General features: G+C 39.1%; 1 protein-coding gene across 1 annotated transcript in view; it reads left to right on the forward strand.

Moving 5' to 3' along the window:
- Nucleotides 1-10,943, forward strand: part of dab1b (DAB adaptor protein 1b) — an 85,591-nt gene that overhangs the window by 1,079 nt on the left and 73,569 nt on the right. The gene's annotated exons all lie outside the window — the stretch shown is intronic.

Here is a 10,943-nt window from a genome sequence, read left to right on the forward strand (position 1 = left end):
ACCCATCCAACTAGGCCCTTCTGAGAGTCCCCTGCAGGTCTGACACTGAAAGTTGACAGGTCATCACGTGGGCTCGAATTAATCCAGTTAATTGAGGAGCGTTTTGCGCAGATTTTGTATGAAATATGCAAAACTTTTTGTAGTTTTTTATTTGTGTGTGTGTGCAATTTGAACCAATGCACCAACAATCTCCTTACAGACGCTTCTTTATTCTACCCCCCTCCCCCTCATGAGTACATCCTCCCCTACTTGACTAAAACTGAATATGTGCCAACATTACCAGTTCAAATGCAAAGTTCATTACTGGGCCATATGTCCCTCATGATGCCCAGTGTTTCCTGCTTGAATGCTCACAAGAGCACAGGGGGAGACGGCATGCTGCAGCGGTGGCAACAGCGTAGCAGCTGGAACACGGATGCCCTTAAATATTGCAGACAGACTGCAGGTCTTGGGACGCATCCTCCCAAAGACACGAGCGAAGGTCTCCTTTAGCATTCTGACCGTGGCGCCAAAAAGTTCACAACTGCTTCGACCGGCCGGCCAAACTGCCTCTCATAATCTCCTTACCGAGGCTGTTCTGCAACAGATCCTAAGCTGCAGTGGCTGGCTCAATTGTGGGACGCATGTACACAAACACAGCCCCCCCTTGCACACACACACACATAAAGTGGGCTGCATTTTCCAGTTGTCATCCCCAAAAGCAGCTCTTTGCAGCCCAGTGTGAGATGTGGAGCTTAAGATGGAGCTGAACAAAACACTAGAGAGCATTAACGCTTCCAAAAGGGCTTCTTTGTCTGGGGCTCCCAGTGGAATCGAACCACTTAATTGAGCCTGCGACAGCTAAGGCAACACATTGAGGCTATATCTCATCAAATTAGGACCATACTGGCTTTTCCCCTGCAGCTATAGTCAGAAAAGTGGTTAGGGATTAACTTTTTCGGATATATTCTCTGGAATTATATGGAGCCCTAATTTCCAAATGTGTGCCGTCTTAGTCTGGAGCGGGGTAAAATTAGGAGGTAGTCTTCAGATCTGCAGCCCCCATTGCATCTCATTCTCTGCAGTTCTCCTTAGGCTTCAGCTCCCTTGAGGTTTTTCAACATATTCCTCTGCTGGGTGAATCACAGGAGCTTTTCAGCGAACACGCTTACCAGAGTTGCCTTCATCTTTTGCAAAATCTGCTTTATTGGGTCTCGTTTTATTGACTATCCTGTTCAAGGCCAGAGCACTGCAGAACCTCAACCTTAAATTATTATTATTTTTTCAAGCTTTGAATGTTCTGGTCTGTTGAAGACCAAGGATACGTGTTGAAATCGTCAAAAGCAACAATTTAGATCCAAAACATAAGAAATATCAGCTGTAAAAATCTGGACATGTCTATAAAGTGAAGCTGTATGTGCATTAGACCGAGACTGCAGTGACACAATTATGGTTGCTGGTATTCAAAAGGTGGGTTAGCACTCCACTGGCTAAATGTCCATTTGTCTGAAGTTTAAAGATGCAATGAGCTACTTAAGAGTTAAAAAAAAATATGTCAAGCAGAAACAATATTCCCTGTTGGCTCATCTGATAGGGTTTTTTTTAGCTGTCTGGGTCTCACCTGAAACATTCCAGATAATTCCAATGGGCTACCTGGACATTTCTTGCTTGAATGGTCCTCTATTCAAAATGTAGCTTTACACCATTCATTCATGAATTTGTGATTGCTAGCGGAGGCGGGTCAGAGGTGGTGCCGGCTGCCTCAGCCAGACAAAAGAGAGAGATTGCTTAGATAGTGTTGCATTGTGGGAGGTAGAATGATGCACATGCTCCGAAGGGAGTACAATCGGCAAGACGGGTGTTTTCTACGCTCAGGAAGAGTCTTCAATCTCTTAAGAGGGATTAATGAAAGTAAAAGCTGAAAATAGTCGAGGTTAATCCTGATATTTCTCTGGGAAAGTTTGAAGATTTGTCTAATTAGATCTGAAGTTACTGAAACAATAACTACAGAAGGGGTGTCTAAGAAATCGATCGTGAGCAACCCTGCAAAGGATGTATGGGTAGATCGTGGGCCATTGAAAAAATTAAAATATTTATATATTTTTTTAATGCTGTCAAGTTCAGCACTTGACTGACATGAAACATACTCTGAAACATATGTCACTGATAGAGGTGTAACAAGTTATCAGTTAGAATAATCAATTTCTTTCATTAATTGGATCGCTCAAAATAAACAGAATTGTATCGGCAACCCATTGATTAATCAGTTAGATTAATCAATTTGTGTCTATTTCTTTCGTGAATCAGATTGTTCTAAATAAACCGATATTAACCAAAAATCTTATTGGTAACCCAACGATTAATTGGTTAGAATAATCATTTTCTATTTCTTTCGTGAATTGGGTTGTTCCAAATAAACCAATATCAATTATATATTGTATTGGCAACCCAATGATTAATTGGTTAAATTAATCAATTTCTATCCGTTTTTTTTTTTTTTTTTTGTGAATTAGATTGTTCCAAATAAACCAATTTTAAATACAAGTTGTATAAAGAACAGCAATTTATATGAATCAAATTCTTGTTAAAATGAATTGTTACAACCCTAGTCACTGCTCCGCTATCAGAGTTTGTCCTTCTCTGAAATAACGGTAGCTGCTAGTGTGACTTATCTTTTCTCCACTGGCTTGAGGTCAGTCACACAAAAAGTCAAAAAGAACCTCAATCAGAACACACGCGGAACGTTTCTGCTGTCCATTTGCAGAGGGGCCATTGACATAAACTACAGACAAACTGTTGAAGGAAAAATGACAGAGGAACTTTTTATCTTAAATTGTCATCACAGTTTATCAATTTAATTTAAATTAATTCTTTATTTTACTTAAAAATGTGCTTTTCTTAATAAGTCTTTGTATTTATATGAAAATTTTAATTTATGATTCAATAATATATGACTTTATTGTATGTATAACTATACTTATATATATTAAGTAGATCTTTTGGAGGTGGTATTTTCAAAAGAAGCTCCCATGCCCAAAAAGTGTGGCCCCCAAAGCTGCAGTATCTTCTCAAGCCTTTTTAAACAGCTACTTGCTGTGTTATTAGGGGGAAGAGCTTATTCCATCTTTGCATTTGCTGCAAGCTCGTGCTCCTGCCAGAACTGCCATTGTGCTTTCACAGTAAAGAGGTCGAATGGTTGCTCTAATGTCTTGGAAAGAACCAACATTTTTAGCCCGAATAGACCTCTGACTGAGCAAATTCAGCAAATGGAAATTTATTTATTTAGCTTTCTCTCAATGGTGCCAATAAGCAGTTGTGCAAAGTATAAAACCCTCAAATTGAAACGTAGTAAAATGAGCATTTCCAGCCAACATATTTGGTCCAGGTCCATTTCAGAGGTAAAATTGGAATAAGGCTTTTGTTTTGCATCCCCTTCTGAACAATGAACATTACCTGGTCCCCCCCTCTCCTGTTATGAGGCTGTGAATTACAACTTTATTTCAGTTCCTCTCTTATTAAATAGGAAATTGCTCAAATCTCCACAATATCAATTTATGCAGGTAATTTGGTATCGTTCTGTTTACAAACACCAATACTAAATCACATTGCGGCCCAATTATTTTGGCAGCTCCACACTGAAAGGAGAAAAACAATGAAAAAGTAGCAAACTAATGAAACCATTGTACCAGTAATTGTTGGTAATCAAGGCCGCTTTAATGTTTACATTTAATTTAGGATGTTGTGTAGACAATATTGATATAAATTATGCAAAAGCAGCTTTCAAGCACCATTTAACTGTTTCCATAGTCGACAAAGTGACTCTTTGGAGCTGATGGCGGCTCAACACCATGCAGTGTGTAACTGGAGTCAAATGGGGCAATGAATTGCCAGCCCATCACACAATTATTTCCACTGAGCAGAGTTGGGTGGCTACTAATCCTTGCGCCTTGGTCTGTAACATCTGTTGAGTGAGTAAAGCCTGCCTCCACTGTTCAGCCAGAGCAGCCATTGCTGCCCCTTCACTTCTAGAGGGCTGGGCATCTTCAATGCATCAATGACAACAGCCACCATCAGGGACATGTAGGATGCCAAACCAATGATTCATTAGGACTCAATTAGCTGAGAGGCATGGGGCACCCAGCCATATGCCTTGAGGTTTGACAACCGTCCGCACTCGACTGCGTTCGTCGCTTTGTGCGGCGCACGCATGTTGCATCAGTGCTGTTCCACGAGGCTGCAGTCTGCTCCTTTCTGCAGAGGTGTCTGCTTTGTACCATTAAGGCAAATCACTGGTAGAGATTTGGGCTGCCTCCGTTTTCAGCCGCACCGTTTCAGAGTTGGAAATGAGTCACCATGACCTTCAGCTCAACTCATGTTGAGCCAGTTGGCACCGTATGAAATACTCATTCATCTAGTGAAGTATGGGGCTATGAAGCTGCAGATACTGTAAATCTTAGGAAGTAAGAAAGGGCTCACCCAGTATTGACTTTTCTTCCCTTGCCAAGAGGCGGCATGTGCTGTCGACAAGATCTATCCGCCCTAAAATCCAGTTTGTCTTCTTGTCTCTGCCAAGGTAAAGGACGCCCCCTCACCTCCTCGTGCATGTGCCGGGCCCCAATAAAAAGCCTGCTTATGCTGACGGTAATGAAATTAAATTAGAGCAGAACGCCAATCTAAAAGAGCAACATTCCTCTACAAAAATAGGTTATCAGATGATATAAAAACTCTTCTTCTAATAGAATTAAGCTCATTATTCTCATTGACGACTGACTCTTTCATGTTCACATTCTAAACTTCTTGCATTTTAAAATAAACAGGTAGACATTTTACTATTAGTTTGGGTAATTTGACCATCTCAGACACCTCCCAAGAAAGTTCTGGATCCATGAATCCTTCAGTTGTTCACTTACAGGTTGCCTGGTACCCAGAAACCTCAAACAATCATCTAAAGCATACTTCTTTTGTAAAATAAGTACAATTTGATGCTAATCTAATATGTTTAATTTTGTTTTGGTAAAAGGTGTAGCTGCTCCTATAAATGCTATATAGCAGCTATACTGACAAATCACCAAAGCTAAAATTATAGGTGCCAAATAGCTTGAAAAACTTTGTTACTTCAAAAATTAGCTAACTGAGCTAGCTTAAATGCAATTAAACATACACATACATACAAAAAAAGTGAGATTCAAAAGTTCCTTATTGAGCCATTTTAAGATAAATAAACAAGCTAGCTTAGTGCTAGCAGTAAGGCTAAGCACAATATTTACTTATGGATGTAGAAACTGGACACAAATGTAAAAGAGAAAGAAAACTTGGACCTATTTACAGGGAACAGGGACTGAATTGTCCCTAAAACACATTTGGTGAACTGTGTCTAGCTTCAATATACTTTAGTTTTCAATTAAGAAGCTAAACGCTAAGTGAGGTAAGATGAGCCACTCCTTACTTTTGCGGTCTTGGAGGTTAGTGGAAACAACAAGAAATAAATTAAAAACACATCTTAAATTGGGGATTTCTCCTATCAAATTACATTATCAGAATGTTTCTCTGACTAAACTGACCAAAATAATGACTTCTGGCTCAACTTGACCCAGGTCAGGGGCAAGTTGAATCGAGACAAAGGATAAGGTGATCTACCTTGGGATAATCTGAGAATATTTAGTAATCCCGAGTTTATTCAACCGACAAAAAAATTAGACAATTTTATAAATAACCAGTTGTCTTTCAAACTCCTTAACTGTTAAATTCAAAGTAGTAAGTAAAATATAGTCAACTGGACTTGGCTTATCTATTATAATAGAGATGTTTCCCCTCTTCTTTGAGAGACATTCTCAGTTCAAAAGTGAGGAACTCCTAAGTCCAGTTGCTCTTTTTACCTACTAGTGGGATGGAATCTACCTGGACGAATGAGATCTACAGACATTTAAGTCTAATAAGTATTCAGTATTCAAATGGTCAAAGCTACGTTCATAATGCCCTCGGCAACGCACATTCGAGTGACCACTTTCAATGAAAATTCTATGGAAACGCACATTTAGGTCTTCTCTGTTTAAAACTCTTTCATTCTTGCTTTGCTACACAAGTTTCTATGACCGTTTTTGGGCTCTACATAAAAACTATTGAAAGCATTTTGAAAGTTAAACCTGGTAGATCATTGACCAATCAGGGACTTGGATTTGGTAGTGACGTATGTATGACATGGAAAATTAATCGTACAGAGGAATTAATAATGGCGGTTTGTGCACAGCTGGATATATATGATACCAAGTCTTTTATGAATATGAGCAGAGCTGTGAAAGAAAAAGTCTTGAGCAAGATTCACAAAATTTGCACAGCTTTCACATTTTACACCAAGTCTTTTCCAACTTTAGGTGGTGGACATGCACTAAACAGTAGAAAAATAAGAGGTCCCTCCCTGCTTGTACAGTGTGAACCCCATGTGTATTCAAGAATAAACATTTATCCAATCATTTAATGTTGAGACCCACAAAGGTTGTCAATGTTGTGCATTTTTGATGCAAATCTTTCAATGACAAAATCATCAACTAAGCTAGACCAATTTGTACCACTACCTGAAAAAATAATGTTACTGTAAAGGGTTGAAGAACACAAAATTAACCTGTTGAGTCCTATCATTTCTTGTACATCCTACCAGTCAAACCTTTCGTGACCTTGTTTGTTTGTGTCGATTCAGTTCTTCTTTATCACCCAACTACACTGTGACCACCCACAATTAGTGGTACACCCACTCAAATTGAATTTAATTTTATATGTCGAACTTAAGTGAATTTCTGTCCCCTAGAGGATAAGAAAAACCACTGGCTCAATTTGCTTCATTAGCCACCATTTTGGAAAAAAACAAGCTAGTTTAGAAATTCAAGCTAATCTTTACTAAAGTTGTCCACTTGATTTTACACTTTAGTAAGGCACAAACATGTATGATATGTAATTTTAGAGATGAAGAAATTCACTTTTAGAAATTTGTTTATACACCAATTTTTTTTTCATTTGACTGGTAAAAATATTTTTTTTTTTTCAAAAAAGTATTTACAACTTCTACTGGGAAGAGGGGTAATTCTTAAATACATTTATTGTACCACAACAAAACATGGAAGGGATTGCATAGATACAAGGGATGGGTCAACTTACCCACTGGCTCATTTCACCCTATTCTCCCCATCCTTTGGGCTCATTCAACAATTCCCAAACATACATAAAGAGAGTTTGGGGCCTGTTAGGCTTTAACAACCTTTTGAAAAGCTGTACTTGGAAACAAATTATTCAGTGTTTTCTACCTAATGAAACAAGTAGAGGTAGAGCGGTTGATCTCTAATGCCAACCATGTGTCAAAGGGCTTGGGTAAGACACTGAGCCCCACATTGTTTCTGTTTGTTATAGGTAGTGTTGTTATAGGTAGTGTTCAGCAGTGGAGCCACCATCAGTGTGTGAATGTGTGTGCATGGGTGAACGGGACTATTACTGTAAAGCTCTATGAGCCTTTTAAAACAGTAGTAAAGTCCTACTTAAGTATATGCCATTTACCCTGGATCTTGTTTTTCTAACCAAAAATCTGTATTCATGAATGGACTAATTGAAGCTCTGGAGATTTTTTTTTCATCTTTGCAGTGTACAAATGACCTGTACTTTTTTTTAAGCATTTAAAATTCGTATGCTATTTATCAGGCTTGATCACATAATTTACAGTCAAGTCCTAAATTATTCACACCGTCAGCAAATTTTGGACTTAGTTGTTTTAATTCAACCACCAAGCATTTTCTTGACCAAAACTGTCATTGACATCTCTCAAGTTACGTTCACACCACTTCCAATTAAAAGCCTACGCAAACGTGGCCATATGCTCATTTTGCATTCAATACTCTCGCATTCACGCATCGGAGCACATGTTCTTAAGACCTCTTTTTAAGACTCTTCCGACTGTAGGTGGCGGATATGCACTAGTATCGGATAGCAACAGTTGAGTGAAAACACTAAACGCTTAACATGCGTTCAAGAACATGCTTGGTGTGAATGTAGCGTGAGAAGGAAATGAAACAATCTACAAGAGGTATCTCAGCGTTTATTGGCATTTCAACATGAGACAAATCCAACCTTTGCCACTAGTATGAATCATTTCAGGCTTGGCTAAAAGCTTTTTAATCAACAGATTATTTTATGATTAAATGAATGCAGACTCTTTGTTCAAACAGTTTTTAGTGTGAATAACGGCTTGACAGCTCAGTTGATTGGTTGTCGAGCTGGCGCGGGAGAAACCCAGTTTGCTTCCTAGGGTGTTCAATGAGCTTTATTCAGTGTGGGTCCTAAGCCAAGACCCTTCATGCTGCTGCCAAACCCATGTAACCACAAGGGGACCTGAGTCTTCCTGTGCTGGTCCCCAGCCCAGACAAAAATACAGGGTTATGTCTGAAGGGGATCCTGCGTAAAACTCTCTGCCAAACCACTTGAATCAGTGAAAGGTGATTTGATGTGGTGACCCCTGACAGGATAAGCCGAAAGATGAAACAAATTAAGTGCAGTTCCTTCTAAATGAATAACCTCGACAAAGAACATTTGCAAAAATTGATCAATGAGTGGCAACATAGACTGTGTTGTAATGTTACTGAGACACCTGTCTCGATAATGCAAAGAAGTCAGATGAATGTTGATGTTGAGTGTGTTAATTAAACTGACTTTGTCTCTTTGCTTTTATTTAGGAAACAATTAATTTAAAAACAAAACCCAGAAATTGGTTGTGTTAAACTTCACCCGCTACTTCCTAACCCCTTAAAATAAATGTAGTTTGGGACTATCAAGTGCCCTGGATTTTGATGCAATTCGGACACCATAATCACTTCTTTCTTTCTTTTTTTTTTTTTTTTAAGCACCAAATATGACATCACCTGTTTGCTGAAGTAAAAGCATGAAAAATATGAACATTCTACTATTTATTAATCCACTGTGTTCTAGGTAGTGTGATCCATATTTGCCAATCAAGTAAGAATTTATGCACACTTGTTCATTGACTTGGATTTTGGAATTGTTGATTCGGACATCCCTACATGATGGGAAACAACCCAAATATAATGCACTAAGTGTGTTGTGAGGGAATTTGGACTAAGCCAGCTTTCATTCAATAATCAAATTGAGTCTGCAATACCCAGTAAAATGAACTATTTTTTTAATAGACATACATTAGTTTCTAAAATAAACGAAGGGTTGGTTTGAAAGATGAATTTTTATGCCAGTCTTTCAAAGCATCCAGCAAAATGTATTCATGTTTCCAGCAATGCCAGCAGCTCAGGAACAAACAGAAGTCAGAGGAAATCCAGGCGAGAAAACATGCCGTCAACCAACTGCACTCTTTTCATCGCATTACCCAGAAACCTTAAGTTCATGTGACCCAATTTACCAGCCTCTCTTCCTCATTCATCTGCTCTCACAGATGCACTACAGGAGGCTCCATAAGCATTCATCATATCTAAAGAGCGAGGTCTTTCAATTTCATCCCTTTGGCCTGATCTACAATCCTGTTCACCGTAGAACAGCGAGAGCTCCAAGTGTGGCTGTGATGCATTTGTTTCCCCATTCCTGTTTGTGTTTTCTAAACTGTGTAGTCAAATAAAAACCTAGCAGCATTTTTCTTCCACTGACAGTCAATTTAAATATTGCATCTGCCACATTTCCCTGCTGCAGTACTTCTTCAGCCCCCTGGAGGTAATTGAAATGTTCAGTTCAGCTTGTGCAGCTATCAGACACAATTCTCTGGGGAGTTTATATCCCTCTGATTCCTAGTTTTCCAACCGAGTGCAGAGCTTTCACTTACAGGTTTGGGAAATTAAAATCGATAAATGACATTTGCTTTCAATTTTACTCAAAAAAGCTTCAACCTGTGCCGCCGAATCGGTTCGCCAGTTGCTTGTATTGCACTGTGAAGGGTTAGATGGTGCATGCACCAGCAAGCCGACTGCATTTGACAAAGTTTAGATTAAACAAGGTGACACGTCCCTCTGCTCCACACAGCTATCAGAGATTTTTTAGATGGAGCAGGCAGAGCGAAAAGCTGGTACAAAAATATGTTTGAATGTGCACTGACTCCCATGTGAGTCTGTGTCACTTATAACATTCATATGTATAAAAATATGAATGAAACATTTATGCTAACAGGAAATTGGAGTATACTCATGCTTAATGCTGCATTCACTCCATGCATGTGACACGGTGTGCACAACAGACAAGCAGAGAGGAGATTTTTCTTTTTTTTCAAATGTTTACTAGCGCATATATGCCACCTACAGCTGGAAGAAACGCCACAGTAGTAAATCTCGTGCATATATCGGGCCAAATTCGAATTCTTCCCCTATTTTAAGGGGTAGAGTTGTCTAAAATAGTTTTTTTAAGGGCTAACCCTCCCCCCTCGGATGGATGTGGGGCCCTCCATGGGGGAGGGTTGACCGTTTCGCGTTGTGCCACGGAAGAGAAACTCTTCTTCAGCAAAGAAGTTTACATTTAAATATAAGTCATGACTTTCTGTTTCAGCACAACCTTTTTAAAGTTACTAAACCAATGTTGTTATTATGTATTTTCTGAGCGCCGCTATAACGTAGCTGACCGGCGACTACTGATGACATCATAGAATGGGAGTGACGTCCGAATTTAAAGACACTATGTTTCCAAAACTCTCTGCTTGGAGGGCTAAATAAAGGGTAAGGGAGAAGCCATAGGGGAAGAACTCAGATTCAGCCTTGGTCTTTTTATTATAGCTCTATTGGGATATAGGAAAGACTTATATAATTTTGTTCAAAATGCACATTTACCCAAGTTTACATAGACTTTTCATTGGTAGTGGTCGCTTGAACGTGCATTGCCGAGCGTGGTGTGAACATAGGGCTGGGCGATATGGGAATTTTCATATTGCGATATCGCTTTTTTCATTTTGTGCGATAACGATATTAAAAACGATATCAATC

This window comes from Oryzias melastigma, linkage group LG17 (genome assembly GCF_002922805.2).
Source record: "Oryzias melastigma strain HK-1 linkage group LG17, ASM292280v2, whole genome shotgun sequence".
NCBI lineage: Eukaryota > Metazoa > Chordata > Actinopteri > Beloniformes > Adrianichthyidae > Oryzias > Oryzias melastigma.